Consider the following 23124-nt stretch of genomic DNA (forward strand, 5'->3'; position numbering starts at 1 on the left):
AGAAACGAGGAATGAGGAACTTAGGAGAAAAAATAAAGTGAATGAGAGAAAGTGTTTTCAAATAACTTCGGTGGAGATATAGATGCTCCTAGCCAAGTCTTCCATTGAGTGGGCGAGTCTGGCACCGATGCCCCTTCACCGCCTGTCGGTCACCAATATAAATCGACACAGCTGGAGTACAGCTGAACGTAACGCCCCTCCGCCAGTCCGTTGCCACAGTGGAATTCCCAGCTGCCCCTCCCTGGAATTAGCGTCGCTCCAATCCCAACTACAACTTAAATCTCTATGGGTTTTACATGTTAATACTGTATGTTTTGTCCTCAGGAAAACTTTAGCAATGCAACGGAGGTAAACATGCAAGATGCAGTTTGAAGAGCAAGGATGCATTAAATTGTTCAAAAGTGACAGTATGAATCTGGATATGGATCATGTGACACTGAAGACTGGAGTAATGGCTGCTGAAAATTCAGCTTTGCCATCACAGAAATAAATGACATTTTATAATATATTAAAATAAAAAAATAATATTGAAATTATATTTCACAACATTACTGTTCTTACTGTATTTTTGATCAGATAAATGCAGCCTTGGCAAGCATTAGACTTCTTTCAAAAACATTTAAAATCTTACTGACCAACCATGAACATCATCAGCTCATCCAGCTGATCCGTTACTCGCCTCACCCAGCAGTCAACGTCTGGTTACACTTACTAACATCCTGCATACCAACAGGAGCGATCTGGTAGTGAACTCTGAGATCATCCCTCACTCCATGAAAGACCCCGCATTCCTTCCCTTCTGTGGTGTGATATCACAACATGTGCCCTGTGGTAGAAACCTGTGGCCCTGGAGTACACCGAGACTCCTTTAACCTGCTGTCCGGAAACTCGATGCTACAACGCTAGCTCAGATTCTTGTCTAACCTCTGGCTGACTCCAAGCTGATAATAAAATAACCTTTTAACAGCATTCGACCATAAGGTTAGCATCAAAACAATTTTGACTCGTGAGTAATCAGTGTCTCTGATAAGAGGAATGCCATCGAGGCGCATTATCGACATGGTTTGTGTTCACACACTTAAAGTAATTTTGTAATTTTTTCCAGTAAAAATGTATTTCTGAAAAGGTTTTTTATTAATATTCATTTTTATTAATTTATTATTAAATTAATTACGCTTATTTTTTTCTTACCACAGCAACATTGTTTTTCTTGTTTAAACAGAATCTATCTTCAAGCAATGAGGGTTATGTGTATTTTTTGTTGTTGTTTACTTCTCAAATTTCATCAAGAAATTACTAAAGAAATTATAAATATAAAAAATATTTAATATTTTTTAAAAGTATCATAAAATATTACATTTATTTAATTGATTATGCTATTAAAATAATTAAAATATTAAAATAAATATTAAATATTACTTTCTACAAAAATACTGATTAAGAATTTATTTATTGCTCTGTAAAATGAGAAACCTCTCTGTGCCATAACTCTAAAAAGGCCGGTAGAAAACAAACCGACATCAAAGAACTAGCGGCGATGAAAGGCGGAGTCTGCAAAAAGTTGCACTTGAACACCGCAAAAACTACAGCCGGCGGCCAAAAGCATGAACATTCTGCACCTGTGTGAATGATAATAACTGTCCACAACAGCAGATGACAGTAGTCTGTGTTTGTCATTCAAAAAAGAGAATTTGAACTAGGAATGCAAATATAAAAACCATAAAAAAGCAGTGTTCATTTACCATTTTGAATTTAAATCATGCTGATCAGTTTGTCTTATAATATTTAGGCTACATATGACCATGTTGTTATGAAAATATTTGCGTATTGGAATGCCCCGAAAAGATGAAGATGTAGGTCAATTTATAAGTGCCTTCTTTGTGTGCCCTCGTCTTTGTCATTTGCTTGCATTGTCACTTTTTCTTTTTCTTTTCATGCACTGGTTTACAAAGCTGACAGCCAATCAGAGTGATCTCTTTTCCCGACGGTCCAACGCCGATTCAACATGCTCAATCAGCCACCAACGCTCACCGACTGCACAATGTTGGCTAATGGCCGACTGTCGGCTTGGTGTGTCCCGGCCCTAAGGGTCTGTGTGTACTGTGGTGTGTTGTAGGTCAACACAGACTGGGTGGATTTAGAATTTTCGAGTCAGATATGGCCAATCCAGCCTGTCTTTGTTTTTTGTCTTGCCCAGTCTTTGGAAATCTATGCTGTGGTTTATTCCAAAGTAGTGATTGGAGAATTGCATTGCAATTGGCCCTGACCAGAGAAAGGTAGTTATGGCTGGAACTGCAACAGTAAGAGACAATGAAATGAATGAGGATTCAATGCACATACAAATTACCTTCATTTTCACCAAAGTGGAATAGATTGCAAAGTAATTGTACAAAGTCTGACATTCTCACAGTCATCAGACAAGCACTAAGACAAACGTTTTTTAAGATACTAAAAATGCAATACTACTTAAGAAATGTTTATTGCAACATTATTTCTTGGTAATCCATGTTTCTAGTTCTATCAGTGCAAAGTCACAAACTATTAAGAAAACTGACAGAAACAAGCAGAGAGCTTATATGCTTTTTATGCTAGATTACTGTAAATAAAGAACTAAACTGCAAAACATTTGCCTTAACTACAAACCATCTAACCTAGAGGCTATAACCTGTCATCATACATCCTAATATGATATTTGATTCCATCACTGTTTAACATTTGCCATCCATTTAAGCAGCCCAAATTTCACAGTCCAGATAGCAAACTGAAACCGAAGGAGTTATGACTTGACACACAATATAATCTCTTCTTTCTTCCTATTCAGCTGACACAAAAAACAGAGGCGATCATGTGACCTGACTGCTTTGCATAAAATAAAAAACAAACCACCACTCCTCCATGTGACTGCCACAGGGGTCGCCGCTTAATCTTTTACAGGCGGATAATGATTAAGCAATAAGTAATTACTGCTGATGCAAAAGACTAAAAACACGATAAAGGCTGCATTTATGTGCCTATAGTATGTGCCTGCAGCGTTAGAGTGAAATACAGTAGGGTCAAGAGTTTACTGTAAATCACTTCCTTGTTGTTTCCATAGAAGTGCAAGGTGTACTTAGCTGGAAGACATATGAGCAGGAACAAGCAGTCTGAAGAATTTACTGAGACATATTTGAGACTTCACACACAGGTACTATCAGGAGAATCAGAAATGATCTACTGACTGACTCTAATTGTTCCATTTAGTAATCTTAAAACACAGAGCTCAAAAAGAAATATGATCAAAATCTGATTACCTTGTCCTTCAAACATTAACCCTGTTGTTATGTCTCAAACTAAATGGAAAGAATGTCAACAATAAATGAGCCACCAGAAAAAAAATAGTCAGTCCAAAGAAGATAAACAGGAAGTCGGCGAAGAGAGAAAAAACCCTTTTATGACATGTCACAGCTCTCTGAACCATGGTTTGAGGAGTAACTACAGCTAAAAGTATAGTGTTATTATTGCTAGACTATTTTAAAATGAGCATAGCTGTTACGCTCCAGATATTTCTTTACCAAGTTACCTTTTCACTGTTTTTCATCATGCACACATAGCAAGGCTAAGCACAGCTAGGCTAAACAGCACTCAGAATCGGTTTGTTTGTTAACAAGAAAAGGGTTCAAATAAATGATTCACCAATTCAATTCCCGGGTCCCTGTGCATTGCCTAAATTTTCTTTGAAGTGTAATATTTTGCAAAGTGCTGTCTGACAATTTGTTTTTTTCTAGTTTTATTTAGTAATAAAAAAGTGCCTGTCCATTTTACAATGGAAAAAGTATTTTTTGTTTCCGAGTTATAAGCCATGAACTAAACCAACACATTAAATTAGTAGACTGACATTACTTTGATTTGAAGCAAAAAAATATTCTTTTTTTTACAAATGAGACAAAAAGACAAAAGTACAGAGCTGTGTTCTGAATGGCTTTAATGAGGGAAAGAACTATCCATGCTACAATCCCATTAAGCACTGTGAATGACACTGGGAATGCTAGTTGAGATTCTCTGATAATTGGAGATTTCTCTGCAGACTCATGGGTAATGCAGTGTTTCTGCAAGAATTTCCGCTGTTGAACACAATTATAAAAATACCAAAAAGTAGAAATAATCAAGGCTGATGGCTTCAACAAAAGCATACACCATCGATTTAACAACCTCGTAGCTCACAGTAAGCGTGCCTTTTAAGGTTTAAAAGTTATCGCTCAAAATCAATTGCCCTATGGAGCAAACGAATGAGATTTTTTACTTTCGGAACACGACTGTTGTACTCCATGCTGTGATTTACATTTAATCATTTAGCAGACGCTTTTATCCAAATCGATTTACAAATAAGGAGAACAATATAAGAAATCAAACCAACAATATGGCGACAATTAGTGCTGTTACAAGTCCCAGTTGGTCTATCACAGTTCACGTAGCAAGGTGTGTTTTTTTTTATAAATACATAGTAAGTGTTAGTATCAATGGATGAAGTGTTGACGAAAAAGATGCATCTTCAGCAGTTTCTTGAAAATGGACTCAGCTCATAGCTTGCGGGTTTACAGTTTCACAGTAGCTTCCCCAACTCTCGACAACACTGTCCAAAGAGGGAAGTTTAAGCATTTCACGAGTACTTGAATTACTGATCTAACAAATATAATTTTCTTTGTCATCATCAAAAAGCACATTTTCAGTGGACAAAACGTATGAGTATGTGTGATGTTACTAAGCATTTTTCACAAGAATTCAGACCTTTTGTTTGTTTGTGACAATTAAAATGGGGAGTGGTGATGTCAAGGGATTTATACAAAGGAGTTTAGTGTTGATCGCCACTGTAAGCCCACTGCTGTTCGGATCGGTACAGTAACTGCATTTATCTTCCAACTCGGATCACCTTTGGCCCTGCTGAGGGTTTAACTTCCCCGTGGGCCTGTCCTGACAGGCCACATTCCGCACATTGTCAGCCGAACTCAGCACAGCGCCACTGCCATCTCATCATGCACGCTCTTGTCACTCTTCCTGTGTCCTCAGGGCACTAATGGTAATTGGGTTCAAGCCTGCTATCGAATCAAACACCCATTAGACTGCTTCTGTTGTTTTTATGTCACATATTCCTTGTAAAAGACAATGCTGTTTTAACAAAGGCTGTTTCACGCCACACGCACAAGTAGAACAGCAACAAAAAGTTTACTTTGCACTTTCTATGAAAAAAAGAGATATATTTTGGCTATTACATTGAGTCTGAACTGCCATAAATCAAAAATGGTTATCAGGAATGCCCATTGAGAATTATTTTCTCTAATTTACATGAAGGAGATTGCATGTACGTACATACACATAACATTTAATCTACACAAAATAGAATCTAGCTGTAAACAGCTTAAATCATCTGGGTTCAGTCAGATTTACTGAAAAGGGCTGTTTTTGTGCCACAAGCCTCTTATTTGCATGTATCCGTTTACATATTTCATTACATACTGCTGTATGTATTGTGACTCAACTTTAAGAGATTATCACACACACCCAAGTCATTCTAAACCAACTATAGCAACACTACACCTGCAGACAAAGGGAGGAGATACAGTGACATTTAGTGTCTGTTGTTGGTTTGGAGATCAACATTAACATCCTTCCAGTCAGCCAGTTCATCAGTTCATCAGAAAAAGTTGAATGACAGGAATGAGAGCCATGTGTCAGGACATATCAGGTGTTAATTTATCCACTGTGACAGGCTGGATTGTCTTCCCCTCATAAGGAAGGCCTGTACAAAACAAAAGCATTTCTGTCCCACTGTTTCAGCATTCTATTTTCTCTCTCTCCATCCATCTTTTCATTTATTTTCTCACCTCCTACTCAGCAAAAACTAAATGTACTTTATCAGATAACTTGGCTGGAGTGATGCCCAGATTAGCAAGGGAAGACTTTATATCATACACGAAGGATGCAGTAGAGGACGCGTCTGCCACAATTTACAGTTCTTATAAAATAAGAATACAAATAAAATAGTAAATATTAACTACACACTGCAACAACTGCCGCAGTGGCAGTTAAAGCACAATACGCACTTGCAATTCCAGTCCAACAGTGTCTGCACCAATTCACAGATGTGAATTATTGTAGGCAATGTTTACATTCAGTTGCCTGGATGCTGTACATCACTGTATCCAACGTCAACAAGATCATTTCTGGGGTGCAGATATCACTGTGTCCTGGCCTGGGACAGTTATGGGAGTGACTAGCAAATCAGATTTTCTCTCAGAATGCTGACACCAGGGCATCCAGGGTTATAGCAGCTTTTTACTATGTACTGGCCATGTGTTAATCTGTTTTATGGCTGTAAGAATGCCAATTCACTTGTCTGAAGCATTTAGTTATTATTAATGCAATTCTACAACTAAAGAGTATTCACACTGATTAAATCGCAAAGGTCACAGGATCGCTATACTGTTGGTTGATAGCAGGAGCTGCTACTCAATTTCTGATTTCATTGCCACCGATAGTCGCTGCATTCATTGGCCATTTGCATAAAGTTATCCTCCGCTCAACTTAGATGCATTGTCAATGATTGATGTTGCTAATGTCACTACAAATCACCCACTGTCATTGAAAAAGAATAGCTTCCACTCAATTTGTTGCTGCAAATCGATGTAAGTGTGAACAGCCATTAAGTAATGGCCACTATGCCTTGATATTATTGAGCAGCAAATTGAGCAGTGATGCCTCGTTGATAAAAGCTTTTGTGGTCAATAAATACTGTATAAAACTCTCAGTTAAAAGAAAAGAGGTCAAACCAAGCCTAGAAATCGAGAAATAATGGACATGTCCCAAATTACAATGTCAGTTCTTGCCATCCTCCAAGTCTACACTATGATGAATGGGATTGCTGGGTAATATTCCGCTGTGAAGTCCACAAAAGTTAGCAAAAAGGTCACAATGGAGCACTTTTCTGAAAGATAAAATGACAAATGGAACAGACTATGGTCTTGTGTATTTCACGAATGAGCAAAAGTGAAGGTCACAAAGCCAGTCCACATCAAGTGTGTCATTTGGGAGGTGGAAAACGTTTCTCAGTCCAACACACATCTCACACACCGATAAGTTCGTAATGCTGATCGCACCTAAAATAGCTTCTTAAATCAACATTGTGGAGAGGAGCACTGGGGACAGGCATTGAGTGCTTCCCAAGCATGAGGACCCTCAGACCTGAGAGTGCGATATAGACTGAAGCTTTCTAAAGAGGTGATGAGTAACTACGTTTGTGAGAAAAGCCCTTTATTAATCATGAGGGTGGTGGTAGCTATCAGGCTAACCGCTATGTCTCCCCCTCATGTTTTAATAAACACGGTATCTGGATGGAAGAGCGGAGATAGCTTCATGGTGTTGGCCAGGCAGGGATTCCTTCGAATTGAACCCAAAGCTGGGGTTCAGATTCCACACTCCCTCCTGTCAGGGGTAATTTAGAAGGAAAAACAGGAGGAGAAGATGAAGAGGTTGAATAGCTGCTCCCCCTTGCAGACAGCCTGTCAAACATGTTCTACAGACAATGAGACCACCATCCCCCCTCTCGACACTTGGTCAAACGGCATACACAAGAACGCACACACACACACACACACACACACACACACAACAGTCAAAAGCATGAGCATTCCTCTCCACACCGACACTCCCATCTGAGAGACCAGGCTAAACTGGGTTTAACAGAATGGTGATCATTCTATCAGGGGTTCTCTATCTATACCCTGGCCAAAAACCAATCCTAAACCATGTAAAACCAGTTAAATTCAATGTACTGGCATCTAGGTCATATTAATTTAGATATTTATTTTTCCTCGGGATGCACAATATCTGTTATTGGCCCAAATGTTTTTTTTTTATTTATGTTTTGGTTTTGGATAAACTATATTGGATATAAAATGTATGCTGTAGGGCTACACGATTAATCGCAATTTACATGTAATCACATTTCAACCGATTTGGCTTATCGCAATTTTGAAATCGCAAAGGCTGTGATTAGTTTTTATGCGCAGCTTGTCATTGATGTACGGTTCTGTAAACGCTGCTCCATCTGAAAGCACTGTGAGTTTGAGTCACTTATAACGTGCATTTGAAAAAGCAACACGCATCTAACATCTTTCCAAACATGAGAAGCATTTATAAACCTCTTGTCCAACAAACGACAATATCTAATAAACTCCAAACACACTTCATAGCGACATAACGCTTCATTGAGCATCCTTCTGTGAGATGATGTGGCTTCTTATACAGAATAAGGCAGTTGTGTGTTTATTAGTCATGTTTAATCAAATCGTTTCAATCTTCTGTTTATTCAGCTACAGATAGTATGATGCCTGATAGGGATTTCCTGGAATGATTTGCGTTTATCGTACTTCTGCAGCGGGGCATATTTGCCGTGTCTGCGAGAGAGCGCTCTCTGGTGTTCAGATGGAGCAGCGTTTACTACCGATCAGCCGTGCTGCACTGACAAGCTGCGCATAAAAGAATCACAGCCTTTGCCAAATCGCGTGCGTTTCATTGCGATTAATTGTGCAGCCCTAATATGCTGAGACTCAATATTTGATGTATGCTTATTTCTCCTATCTTACCATTTAGATAACTGTCATGTAAAGGCAGTTAAAGTTAATCTTAAAGGATTAGACCAAATTAAATCTGTTCATCATATAAAGTGATTGTCTCTTCAGAAAATTTGGACTAAATCACTCCATTCAGATGGATTCGTTTTACAATCTCTTTATGACCTTTTTGAATCGTCAAATTGGTAGCTGCATAGACTGTCAATGGAGGGACAGAAATATCTCATATTTCATTAAAATATCTTCATTTGTGTTCCAAAGTTGAACGAAAGCCTTACGGGTTTGGAACGACATGAGGGCGATTAATTGATGATACAATTTTCATTTTTGGGTGAACTAACCCTATAAGTTACATACTTAAAGTTAAAACACTAATAATTTAATATCTCTGTACAAAGCAATCTTTAGCAGATCTCAAAACAAATACATTTTTCATATTTCACAATTAATTTTTTTTGTGTTTTATTTTTAATTCACTTATTGGTTATCAGCAGTGTTGTTATTGATACATAAATATCAATATAGACCAGAATTTTAGATAAAATACTGTGGTACTTTAGTAGCACTTTTGTTGGTACCAAATGTACAGCCCACCTTGATAGGCCTATGCCCCACCTTGCAATTTCGAGAAATTCAGATTTTATGTTTCACTGTTCTGGTTTAAACGCATAAAACCCTGAAATGGTGAGTCAATATAAACCACAATGAGCTCAATAACAGCAGGCAATATGTTTGCAGATGGAAGTCTGAACTTGCCTCGGCCTGGGGGCCATGAGAGTTGCGTTGGTCCTGGATAAGAGAAGGAAGGAGTTCAGCAGAGAGATACCGGTGAACTCTGAGACACTGAATGACAGGAAATGACACCTGACTCAGATGTATGGCGGCTCGCTGACTCCATTGACCACTGTGAATGTTAATTTGATCCTAGTACACTTCCCTCAAGACTAGAGACATCCTTAACGAAACAGAATTTTCGCTGAAACAGATGAGTTAAGCACACTGATATATGATGAGAAAAATGTTTTATGCACTTACTAGCCACCTTCTTCCATTTGCCAAAAACTAAATCACTATACACTTTCAACATAAATACAACACAAGACAGACACAAAATAATCATAAATTTAGTAATAACAAAGAATTATGTTACAGAGCTGACACGTGTAACAAACATTGCGCTGAGGATGCTATCCATCCCTCCCTTGCCCTGCTGTTGCCATGGCAACCAGCACATGTATTACCGGCCGGCATTAAACCCTTTTTTTCTTGCACTAATCCAAGGACAACCACAAAAAATTATGAATTTACATTTGATGACTTCTACCTAGCAATGTTCATATGCGCCAGTGAAATAAGAATCTGTCAGCTTAATTAAACGAGATCCAGCAATCCCTAGGGTGAGCCACACCTTCTTATTAAAAACCATTTAATATTTAAACGAGCCATTAGCATATGAGACAGTTGATGGGTCAGCAGAAATCAGCCCGAATGTTCACATTAATTACGAACGACACCTCTCAAATCTCTACAGCCAAAAGATGGCAATTTATTAAAGAATAAAAAGGTGAAAGATAGGACGAGAGAGAAGCTTCAGAGGCTGCTGCATTGAAACCATAATCTTAGCCTCAATCTTAACCTAGATACCTCTGAGGGTGGGGTAGTGCTCCAAACAGAATTTTAAACCAAAAAATACAGTAAAAATGTATCACTTATGCTGTACTAAAGCAAAAAACCAACTGGTTCTCCTGTCAGCACAACCCTTGAGAGAGTACGCAGCCAGACACACTCAAGACAAGCAGTGAGGAAATCTCAACAATTTGTGATAAGGCGACGAGAGCAGTTTGCTTTCAAGGTGATCTCTGTTCTCACCAATCTCCTTATCTCCGCTCACCCAGTCCAGTCACATTAAAATGGATGCCTACGACCCTCATTTATTATTTTTATGCATAATTTGCATGATTAAAGGACAGCCACATGCCTTGTCACATCAGCCAGAGCTCAAGGGCCGAAGCCGGTGGACAAGCTAGCATGTTATCAGCACTGCAGAGCCGTCCAACGTCCACACCGCTCAGTGAGCAAACGCACACCTGCCCTTCAAGGCTTTACGAGCTATTAAAACAGCTCAGCTGCCGTCACAGCTAAAGAACAACACAGGGAAATAAAAATCACAAAAATCAAACCACAACCGTTCATTCAGAATGTCATGAGACGGAAAGACCTCTGCTTGTGTTAACTTACCCCTTTATGCCTTCGCTTACGGTCCGTTTAATGTTACATCCCTCAAGAGGAAACAAGACTGGCTCCAGGAGAGCAAAGGATCTTCTCTAAAAGGCTTGAAAAGCATGTAAATTCAAGGTTGTCACTTTGGTAACCGGAGTCATTCTGAACATAAACGTGCTGTAGATCAGTCCCAGAATGCCTCCATATCAGACAGCGAGAGCGATCCTCCTCGGCTCACCGGTAAACACACATGCGGCGTCACCCCGCTGTTCAACAGCCTATCTCATACAAATGCTCCACCACCCCCTTGTCTTTTCCTTTCTCTCTCTCTCTCTCTCTCTCTCTGAGAACACAGGCACAGATGTTACTATCAACAAGCCATGCCTCTTTTCAACACCCAGGCCTCTCATAGGACACAGAGTTTAGACTCCACCCACTGCTTTTCACTTCTTCCCCCCTCTTTCTATCTCTCCTTGTTCTGCTGCAGCACTGTTTACAGTTTGTTTAGAGAAGGGCTGTGAAATAGACAACCCAGGTGTGTGTGTGTGCCTACTTAAAGTTTTCTGTCAGGGTTAGGGATAGGTTATATATAGTATTACTATTTATAACTAGTTCTATATAAAAAACAATAGATGTCTATGGAATGTGCCCATTTAGATTAGCTTGTTTGTTGTGTGTGTGTGTGTGTGTGTGTGTGTGTGTGTGTGTGTGTGTGTGTGTGTGTGTGTGTGTGTGTGTGTGTGTGTGTGTGTGTGTGTGTGTGTGTGTGTGTGTGTGTGTGTGTGTGTATGTGTGTCTCAGGTAAATCCTAAGTTATGGAGACAAAATATCCCCAAAAAGATGATAACATCCGAAATCCTTGTGGGGAAATGTTTTGGTCCCCAAGAGAAAAAAAGCTTATCAATCAATCACCAAGTGATGATTTTTGAAAATGTAAAAATGCATTAAGTTTTGTGTGATGGGTAGGTTTAGGGGTAGGGTTAGCGTATAGGGATAGAATATAACGACTGTACAGTATAAAAATCATTATGTCTATGGAAAGTCCCCATAAAACATGAAAACACAACCTGTGTGTGAGAGAGAGTGTGAGTGTGTGTGCGTGTGTGTGTGTGTGTGTGTGTGTGTGTGTGTGTGTGTGTGTGTGTGTGTGTGTTACGTCCAAGGACATATTTATTTATTTATTATTATTATTACGATATTTTTTTCCTGAACTTCTTTGATTTACTTTACTTCTGAAAGGGTGGACGTGGTTGTGTGCGTGTGTTTTTGTTTGCTTGCGGTCTCTCTTTCTCTCTCTACTCGCTCTCAGGCCTAATCATCAGCACCTGTAACTGGTTTGTGACTGAGTGTGCCTGAGACTAGAGTATAATGGGGCAGTCCAGTGTTTGCAGCAGTGAGACGCACTTCTCCCCTGCTCCAGATTGACCTCTGTTGTGAAACTTCTGACATTCAGTTGTGAGTTAGCGGTGGCTAACTGAGTTTAGCAGTGACCTGTGTTAAGTGATCTTGATCTCACTTCAACTAAAAATTAAGCAGAAGGTATTGTGTTCTTGTTACCTGTTTAGTATACCGTTGTGAGGGAAGCTGTAGGGGGTGAGTGCCTTTTTCTTTTATTACTGTTTTTGTATAGCAAGGGAGTTGAGGGAAGTTTATGTTGTTTATTTCTTTTTAACCTTTCTTAGGTTAGTTAGGACTCCTTTTGTTTGTTATTTTAGACCTTGTTCTCCCCTGAGCCATTGATCCCTAGTAACCTGTCCTTTTTTTTGTAAATAAAATCCTTTCTTTGATTATATATATCATCTGGTGTCGTCTTCACTCTGTGTGTTCTCGCCTTCCTCTTTTTTTTTTATGTTATGTTTTTTTTTTTTCTTTGTTACCTCCCTTCCAACCCCTAGACAGTTAGGGGAACGTAACAGCGTGTGAGAGAGTCTATGTGGGGGTCTGGGGGAGCGGTTTAAGAGAGAGTGAAAGAGTCAATGAATCTGTGGTTTTAGCAGGCTGAGCATCATCTTAACTCTTTTGTTCAGAGTATGTTAACAGATGTGTCCAGAGGACTCAAGCTAAAGGGGAAAAAATAGAGAACTGACAAAAACATTCTGTAGGGGAAAAGTATCAATTAATCAATCTCTTCTAGAGAAAGGGACCAAAAATAGGGAGCAGGGGAAATATCAATGTCCCCTCCCCCTAATACCACCTGCCACTGCATTAGCAAGTTGCATCTTGGTTTCCTGTGGCTGTGACGTACTGGACTGGAGCAAAACCAAATTAAAACAAACTTATTTTCATATATATATTTATATATGAAGAGTTCAGATGCAAAAGCCTCTAAGTGCCATCTGAAATTTTCTTCTAGAATGATCATTTTTATCAAGCTTGTATATTTAAGTTCAGTAATTTCACTTAAATGGCAATGAAAATTACCTATTAATTGTCATTTAAGTGAAATTACTGAACTTAAATATACAAGCTTGATAAAAATGATCATTCTAGAAGAAAATTTCAGATGGCACTTAGAGGCTTTTGCATCTGAACTCTTCATATATACACACACAGGTACACAAATAAAAAACATTTAGTCCTGGTCCGTTTAGCGTTCACATTGGCATTTTGACACCGAACCTAAAGGCATGGGATACGTTCACAACCTGATTGGTCGGCTTTTATTATTTATATTTCGTGATGGAACTTGCCGAACATCCAAAACAATGCTGTGTGCTGGGGGTGTGTGCTGGGCTAAATGTGCTCATTGTATGTGCATAGCCTATACATGATGGCTGAGAACTTGTGAAGAGCTTATAAAATGTGTAAAGGAGTCAACGGAGATTTGCTGTGAGACGACGCGGTTCTGATGCCTGTACCGAAATGTGATGGGCAACATCGCTACTATGATGAGAAAAAACAGGTATACTTGAGCATTCTCTCCTTTTTAGGGTGGCATATTGTGACATCATGTCCCGTTTTTGGTTCATTAACATGTCTTTGGTCCATGTTGCGTTCATATTTCAATCGAACTGCACCAGAGTTCTTTTGGAAGCGGACTGAGATCCATCTCTTCAGCAGTCTTGGTCCACTTGTTTGGTGCACACCAGGGTTCAGATGGCAGCGTTTACACTTATTCAAATTAACCGCACTAACAGAGCAATCGCTCTGAATTTCAAGTTCTCCGTCAAACCAAAATGTTCTCCCCCTTGCATTTGAATTTTTGTGAACTTCATGTCTAGCATCCATTATTGACTGGACTTGTCCTACTTTGCAGCTTAATGCCAAACGCTTCAACAATTTTCTTCTTCAATAAGCAGAAAATTGGATTAATAGCTTAAATAGCAAATTGGGGAAAATCTGATGGTAGGGGGTGTAATATCTTTTGTTGATGTTTGGCAGAGAAGACCATGTGGCAGCTGCAAACATACTAAACGTGGAGAGCAGGGAACAAAACACTGAAGCCACCCTCCCATGGAGCTTGTAGAAAGCTTGTCTGGAGTACCCACAACCTCTGCTGACCCTTGATAATCAACTGACGACAGCCTGTTAAATAGTGGAGCGAGTGTGGTAGCTGTCAATCAACTAATAATTAAGATCGTGTGCTCTACCCGTCTGTGCTAGTACTGTTTTTACGGCAGTTAAGCATGACATGTTCGGGAGTCTCTAAGCTAGAAATTCACAAACACACACTGCTAAACAATATAACTTGCAGACAGCCTACTTTATATGATTGTATTTGGTCCCTCTGGCAAAGCTTTTACTCTACTGTTTAATTCCACTTCATAAGGCTTGGTTAATAACTGACAATGTGTAAGGAATATGCTAATAGCTAGACTCAGTTCACCTGTTTAATCAACTACACGGTAACATGACAGGCATCTGCTTTGCTCGCAAAAGTACTGCCGGCAGCTGCAATAACAGACGAACCCCATTCCCATCGGAATAGCCATGAGAGGGACTGGAAGAAAGCTTGACGATGACGAGGAGAGGATGGGCTATCGGGCTGGTAGCTTTTGAGCCAGGGTGCAGATCTTTTTATGTGGAAGTATGAATGGACATATGAACTGAACAAAACACAGGGCTTAAATACAGATGACAACTAATAATCAATGAAATGAATGACAGGTGCAGTGACTCAAACAATCAATGAAAAACCATGGAAACAGAACTAAAACACGTGACAAACCCACCGAAACAGAATACAATATTGGGCAATACAGATATCTAGGGATGCACCATTATTACAAATTCTGCTTCGTACAAATAAGCCATTATTGTGTGTAAATAAAAAAATATATATAAAAAAAATTACTAAAACCGAAAATGAATAATTTTACAGTAAATGCCACAATTGAATTTAGGCAACACAACATTATATTGTACCAGTGTTGTTATTGTTAAATAAAACAAATTATAAAAAATGTTTTTAATTGAAATAAAGCTTAAATAAAATAATATATATAAAAAACATTTTAGAAATAATAATAATATTGTTGTCTTAGCAACTACCTTAAATAAGTTTATTTTGAAGTACTAAAATTACTAACTAAAATAAGCTTAATTTTAATAAATGAAATAAAATAAATTAAAACCATTTAGAAACACTTTAAAAAACAAAACTAATAAAATGTATAAAAAAACATTAAATTACTAAGAAATAACTAAAATTGAAAACCTGAAAATATAAAATAAAAGCTCATTTAAAATTAATAAAAAAATATAATATTAATATACATAATACTAAAATAAAAATGGATTTGTTACGATTTGTAAAAGATTCCATTTAACCGTTTGCTTCGTTTAAAAAAAAAAAACTTTTTATAACAAATAAAAGTTATTAATTTTTACAATAAATATGATCACAAAAAAATATCAAATATTGTCCATTAACCAATGTGGTTACATTGTGTATCCCAAGAATAGTGGAAAATTATTTTATAGATGAAAACTGTAAGGTCTAAATCAAGCCACTGAAATAAGCAGGAAGCTGCCCATTTTAAGCTACTTTAGAATATTATCATCTGTTATTGTGGCTATGAAAAGGATTTGTTTTTTGGAAATCTGCTTAAATCAGCCAACCAAGAGAAGGGCAACTTGCACTTGATGCCTGTGCATGCCTCCAAGCTCCATCCGATATGATGATGAGGCTCTCGTTGCAGAACCACTTCACAATACATTTTATGTGACCGACATGGTTGACTACACTGTTATCAACGATGAGAAAACACATCATCATGATAACCTCAAACAGCTGGATTGCTGTCTTGTTCAGATGAAGTCATTGTACCTCATAAAAATTCAGCGTGTGATTCAGGATAACGCTTTAATTCCAAATATCTAGGAGAAAGTGTCATGTTTCTATTGGAATTCAGGTTTAAAGAGCTGTGGCCAATTTAATTATCGTACATGTTGTGTAGTGGAACACCTCCAGAAAATATTACAAGATACTTTCGACAGGTAGAAAAACGACAAATAGTAACATGCACCACAGTCTATTTAGTGTAGCGAAAAGGATCATTTAGCTCAGTTCCTATGATGCACAATTCGCTGCCAAAATCTGTGGCATGTTTTGCCAAATTTGCTGCCGAACATGCTCGGAGACTTGCCGTCAAAGCCGTAACGAGATCTCAATCTCCTCTCAGAGATAGACATCTCCTGAACACCCCGCACGCCTGCAGCACAATGCCATGTCTGGGCCGCAGCTGTGCAGACACAGAGGGGTCGTTCGGTTTCACTTTTATGGAGTTGTTTCCGCCTGTAAGTGAGCTGAATTAAAGTTATCTGATGGAGCTGTGCACAAACCACTTTTTTTTACCCTGTCTGGTAATCCCTTGTGACCTCTGGGAGTAATATACTTCATAAGGTGGTAAAACTATTTAAATGTGGTTGCATGTGGCAGATAAAGGCCTATTCACTATTCACAGACACAGCTATGTTTTCACAAAATGTGAAACAAATGGATAACGAAAGACTATCATACCAGTTATTTTAGCACCATTAAAGGGATATTTCACCGCTGGAAAGATGAATGTGTATTTAAATTGGGTCATTTATGTAGTAGATATGTGAAATTATTTTAGAAGTTGGTGCCTTCTAGACTGAGAAAAGCTAGAAAATGTATTTTTGGCTCATGTGGATGAAAGACAACAACTCCCAGAATGCACTTGCTTCGCTGCCCTACGAGGCCACTCCCAAGCCACGCCTAACGGTTACAGAGGGCAGTATCGGAAGAAATGATACAACTAGGCTACCAGTTGACTCGAAACTGAAAAGACGCCGTTTTATCGTGAGATCCCACCTCCTATGGGCGGGTTGAAAACATGCGGAACTAGCTCCTACCACTGGCTGTAGTCTCTCGCCTCTGGCCAAAAAAGCCTCCGATAATGGAAAAAATTTGATTTTTGCGTCATCTGAGTTTTTTTTCCAGACACACAGTACAGAAATCTCTCATCTCAGGGGGACATGAGGGAGGGAAGCACGGTCATTTGAAAATACTACCTGTTTTTTACTGATACAAAGCTTTATGCTAATCAGTGAAGTATCCCTTTAAGATTCTATTCGTTTTCATTAATATTTCAAATTATTTTTTATCATTATATTTTTCATTTTCATTTCAGTAATTTTGTTGCATGTTTTTTTGTCGTTTTTCATTCAGTTTTTTTTTAAGTGTGTATTTTTTTATTCATTTTATTTCAGTTTCAGTTCTAATTTATCATGTCAAGTTAAAATAAATGAAGACAAATGTTTCCTTGGCAACTAGTTGAAATAAGTTTAATTTAATTTCAGTTTGTATTTGTTATTTCAACTTCTTTTAGCTCAACTCTCACAGAATGGAAAGTACAGGATTGTGGGATGTCAAAGGCAGCGAAGACTGCCTACATCTATGCACATATGCTTGCTTAAAAATTGTATTAATGAAGGTATTGCAGGAGACAGGAAGTGAAGCTATCATTGGATTCGGACGTGCCTTGATGCCTTCCTACATTGGAATGGAGCTTCCGAAGGCAGCATTTTTAAGCTTTCGGACACAGCCTCTACTACCACCAATAAAAATCAAAACCTGTTCTAAAACTCATGACTTGATATTGGAAAACTGTTCTAAAATAACAAGCTCCAAGAACAGAATGTCTTTTTGTACTGTGAATGTTTAACATGTGGCATTTTTTTAATATTTTATGCCGCAAATTTCATTCTGAATACATTTTAGTATATCTAAACTCTAAGAAAAACTGTGCATGCATGCTGCTGTTTCAGCCCGCCAATTACACTCACACACGACAACCACATCTTCTAGAGGCATGGCGAATGTGCAATTCCCACAGACACCGCAGATCCACTTCTCCCTGCCTTGAGAGACCCCTTCATATCACAAATTAAATGTTTGGAGAAAGGCTCTACCCACCCTCAACAAGCTTCTAATTACTTGTGGCATCATCAGATCAGCCTCTCATGGACTGTTCTCAATCACTCAGTCCTGTAATCTTCTGTCCTCCAGTCCTACTACAAGAACTCAGAAAAAAGCATCACTCTCACTCACCAGAACAAGGGAATAGTTTTAAAATTGAGCTACCACACAAATTTTAGTCAGAATACGCAATGAGATGGATATCAAGGCAATGACAGAGTGCAGCAGAAATGGGTCCTAAAACCTGGAAACAAGTTAGCATTTTAGCACTTTGGGTTCCATCATCCTAAAGTTGATTGTTTTTGGTTAAATGTCTGAAATGAGGTCTGTGGTGAACACAAGCTCAAGAAATGTTCATGTTAAACACATAAAATACATCATTAATACTCCTTGTGATTTTTTTTGTGTACATGATTTTTATTTTTGCGCGAGACTCAGTTCTTAGGGACATTAAACGCCATGATTCCGAACAGATAAAGTCATCTAGTTTGCCTTTACAGCACGTTGCATTTACGCTCTTGCACGCTCTTGCAAAATATTCAAAATATCCAACTTGTAGACTTTAAATAAAACCTGACAGTTGTCGGAAGCTTAGTGATGGTGACATTGAAGTCATGGGACCGTGGTGTGGTTCATTTATAGTATCTAACTTTAGATTTTTACTTCTGTCAATTTGATCTTAGGCTTCAAAGATCATAAAAGTTGTGTTCATTAGTGAAGTAAATTATGGATAAATTCATATCATTATGAATAAAACATGTAAGAGTCTGCAATTATACAAAAGCCATTGGAAAAAAACTTTTTTTGAGGGAACACTGTGATGCTAACTTTCAGACTGGCCTACAAAAATACGTCATCCTTGCAGGACTCTATATTCAAATTCAAGATGGCAAGATAATTGCTCAGTTTTAATTAATTACTGACAAGTATCAATTCAATTAGTTTGTGTAACTTAAATTGTTTGTTTTACCCAATATTTCTTATATTACGAATAACGAAATGGGCCAGTTTTGCTGCAACAAAACTCAGAACATATGCGAGTATGTACAGTTAGAAAAACTGACCTTTGCACGTGCAGACTACAAAATTCCCATCACGCACCGTATGCATACACAAGCAACCATACACGTAAAAACCAAAGCATAATTTGGGTTCAAGCACTTCACTAAGCTCCGGTCTGCTAGGTTTACAAGGGACAGGCATTTTCCAATGTGCATTCCAAGCCAATGACGTTGACCCAAGCTTGTTTCTGCTATCTGGAAAGCGCTTGGCATTATCATCATTACTCTAAATCGCCTATGGGTACTGTTTAAAAAAAAACAGACCAGAATCAGTTTAGGTCTAAGTTAAGGACAGTGCTTTAAAAGGGTTAATGATAAACTATCAAAAGAACTTATACTCAAATGGTGCCAAATTCTGGAACTTTGAACTCTTCGCTGCACTGCTCTGCAGCTGTTGTGAAAGCTGGAATCATGCTTACGCCAGATTACTGGAATCTGAAGGTTAACAACTCTGGTTTAACTTGTTGATCCCAGATGTGTGCTGTTCTTTTTGACGGTGAAACCTTACCGCAGCAATCTCACGCGCCCCTGGTGTTCTCGTGCTGGGAACGGCCTGCTAAAGGCTCAGTCATGCTACGTTATCCTCAGATAGGACTGAGAGCCAATAAAAGGCTGTGCTGATGAGGGGATCAGAGGTTTCTTATTCTGCCATCCATGTGAAACATCAGCATCAGTATTCCCAACACTGTCCTGCATTTTTCATAAAGCCTGAAACATCCCAGGATTGTGGTATGCTTGGACGGATGACGACAAACGGTGATGGGAAGTCCATTAGCACTCGCATGTCCAATCTCAAACCAGACCCGCATGCTTCTGATTGTGTGTTGTTAAGAGCGCTGAGAGACATAGTGCGGCAAAAAAAAGAATCATGTGACTGTTGGGAGAAAGAAAACTAACCCAGACATATTGGCCACCACTGACTCACAAAGTGCTGCCTAATCCGGTTATCCTCTTACGCATTTAAAACCTGCTCAGCTGCACATGGTTGACTCAAAACATGGAGAAAAAACACCTCTGAATACACACAAATTAGTAGGTAAATGCAGCAATAACAATTTGTAATGATATATTAATAGGTGTGGTGATAAACCCAGGTGAGACGAGTGAACATCGCAGATGCTCCTCCACCCATCTGCTGAGTAAGACGATCAGCCTTCAGCTAGTCATGATTACTGTCAAGAAATGTCATGTGATGTTATTTAGACTAAAGTGTGACTTAATCACTTATGCTTTACAGTGTTGTAGCCTATACCAACAAAAGCACAAAAACCCTTGTATAACACTGCAAACATACTCCATAAAACATTTTCAACAAATGTTTTTTTTGCAATTACATTAAATGTCTTAAAATAAAATTAAACATGTCTTAATTAAGACATATTTATATTTAAATTATTTTATTTTAAGAAATACTGTATTTTAAAGGGGATCTATTATGCAAAATTCCCTTTTGCATGCTGTTTGGACATAAACGTGTGTTGGCAGTGTGAGTACACAACCACCCAATAGTAATAAAAATCCACTCACTCCTTTTTTATTAATCCCCATAAATCATAAGCACGGTCTCCCAACGACCTGTTTTCAGAATGCGGCTTTAGTGACGTCACTAAAGCCACAGGTCCCGCCCACGAGTGTTGACAGACACTGCCGTTTTAACATAGACCCGCCCTGATCGAGTTCACAGCGAGTTCCGCCATTGCTGCACTGACGAGAATGTCTCCCAGCGTTGTAGTAGGTGTTGTGTGGCTGGATGTATTAATCCACATAGCTCTCTCTATTTACTCCCGAAATCTGAGGCAGCCGCTGAAGACGAGGTGGTATTATTTTGTTTTCAAAGAAAATGCTCCCTCAACTCCACCGAAATTCGTTTATGTACTTACGCACTTCTTATACTGTGTTTACTCAGCTCTTACGGTGATTTTCTGGAGCAAAACTGACGCTTCATCTTTTGTGTGTTGTACAATAAACTTTATTAAACTCATCAGTATATTTTTGATCATCATTCGGACCTGGTCCGAAAAGGCAGACTTATTATTAATAGTGGATACATACAAGCAGATGGCAAATACGTTATAACCGTAATTAAACTAAACTATACCTGTTCCATCTCCATACAGCACTCTGACTCTGTAGGCATTATTGTCCGACTCCGGGTTGAAATGAACACCGTTACTGAGATTTTCTGATATTATCATCATTCCGTGAGATGAAATTGTCCTGAGAGACTGAGCGCGAGCTCATGAAGCTCCGCCCCCTGTGTCGTGCAGCAGCAGCTTATTTGCATTTAAAGGGCACACACTAAAACAGCGCGTTTTTCTGAGCACCAAAAAGTGACAATTTAAACATGCTGTAAAAAATGATCTGTTGGGTATTTTGAGCTAAAACTTCACATACACACTCTGGGGACATCAGAGACTTATTTTACATCTTGTGTAAAGTGGCATAATCTGTCCCCTTTAAATACTTCTTAAAATGAAATAAATATTTCTAAAATTAAATGAAATTTCTAAAATTAAATAAAGTAAAAAAAATAAAAAAAAATAAAGGAAAATAAAAAATCCAAAACAAAACACAATTAAATTATCCCCCCCCAAAAAAAGTTACCCCAAAAAAAAAAAATTCATATTATTTTACATTTACAGTTTTAAAGATTTAATTCAAGGTAGAAAATTACCCATGTCCCTTTTTTGTATTAACATCAAAGCAAATCAGCTCATTCAAGACCACCTACTGAACATGACCTGTGGACTGAACTTGGCTGCAGAGCAAAGCACAGCAGGAGAGAATCTTCCTTTGCCATATCAACATGCCTGAACAAGCTGACCTGTTTGTGAGAAACAGGACATTTTGTTGTCTTATAGGTATGCACCTTAAAACAAGAAACACACATAACCATGCCTGCTCACTCTAAGCCAGACCAGACCCGCTGCACAAAGCAAAGTACACAAGCCGAGGTCTTTAGAAGAGTCTTAGTCAGACTAACATGGTGAAGCCAGCCAAAATAGAGTAGAGAAAACACGCTCAAGCTGATAATAACTGCAGCGTCGCCCTTTCTAAATATGGTTTCACTTAATTAGAGGCAGTATTGCTTGTACAGGTTTCAACCATCTCCACCTTGTTCATTAAGCACACAAAGTAATTTAGAACCAGCCCAACTTGACAATTCTGTAGAACCTTGGCTCAGAAATGTTTTTCCAACCCTATATTATTTTCTTTATGCCACGAAACATAAATAAGATATTAGGCAGAATGTACACAATACAAAGTAGAATAACTGGCTTTAGCACTGTTTTTCGGAGAAACAAGTATGTGAACTAGCATGTTTCCTAAATATCTGCAATAATTGTTATGCTTTAGTACAGTCAAAAAAATGAATAACAAAAATACATACAGTACCTTTAAAGTGAAATCACATGTGACGGAATCAGAGTCAACCAGAACATAATTAATGTTTGATATAAAGTTATGTGGAGCAGGATTTGGGACCAATAAGATTCCACAGTGGGCAGGGCTACACAGTGTGACGCAGTGGAAGTACAGTAAGCCAAGAGATAAACAAAATGTCATTCAGCTCCTTATGGTTCTTAATTGCATATAAAAATAGAATTCATTGTTTTCTTTATCGATGTAGTGCATTGCATCTGGTTAGGATATGGTTTTAGCAGTGCTGTTTGGAGATTGAGGAAAATAGGTCATTGCTTGTCATTGGGCAGAAAGCAAAGAGGTTGGTCCCCAAAGTCTTAAACTTAAACACACAAGTAGATCTAAAGATTTCGCTCACATTCATTTAATTAGAAAAGGACTTAAACACATTGTGGAAGGAAGTGGATAAAACAAAAGCAGGATTTGA

General features: G+C 38.4%; 1 protein-coding gene across 3 annotated transcripts in view; it reads right to left on the reverse strand.

Annotated features, from left to right (window-relative positions):
* Nucleotides 1-23124, reverse strand: part of daam1b (dishevelled associated activator of morphogenesis 1b) — a 74752-nt gene that overhangs the window by 40341 nt on the left and 11287 nt on the right. The window contains exon 1 of one of the 3 annotated variants that reach the window (XM_082147556.1): nt 10844-11173. The exons of the other annotated variants lie outside the window; for them this stretch is intronic. The gene's annotated coding sequence lies outside the window, so the exon portion shown is untranslated. Of the gene's footprint in view, nt 1-10843; nt 11174-23124 lie in introns of those variants that run through there. 3 annotated transcript variants of the gene reach the window in all.

The sequence above is a fragment of the Leuciscus leuciscus genome, assembly GCF_965113295.1.
Source record: "Leuciscus leuciscus genome assembly, chromosome: 19".
In the NCBI taxonomy this organism is placed as follows: Eukaryota; Metazoa; Chordata; class Actinopteri; order Cypriniformes; family Leuciscidae; genus Leuciscus; species Leuciscus leuciscus.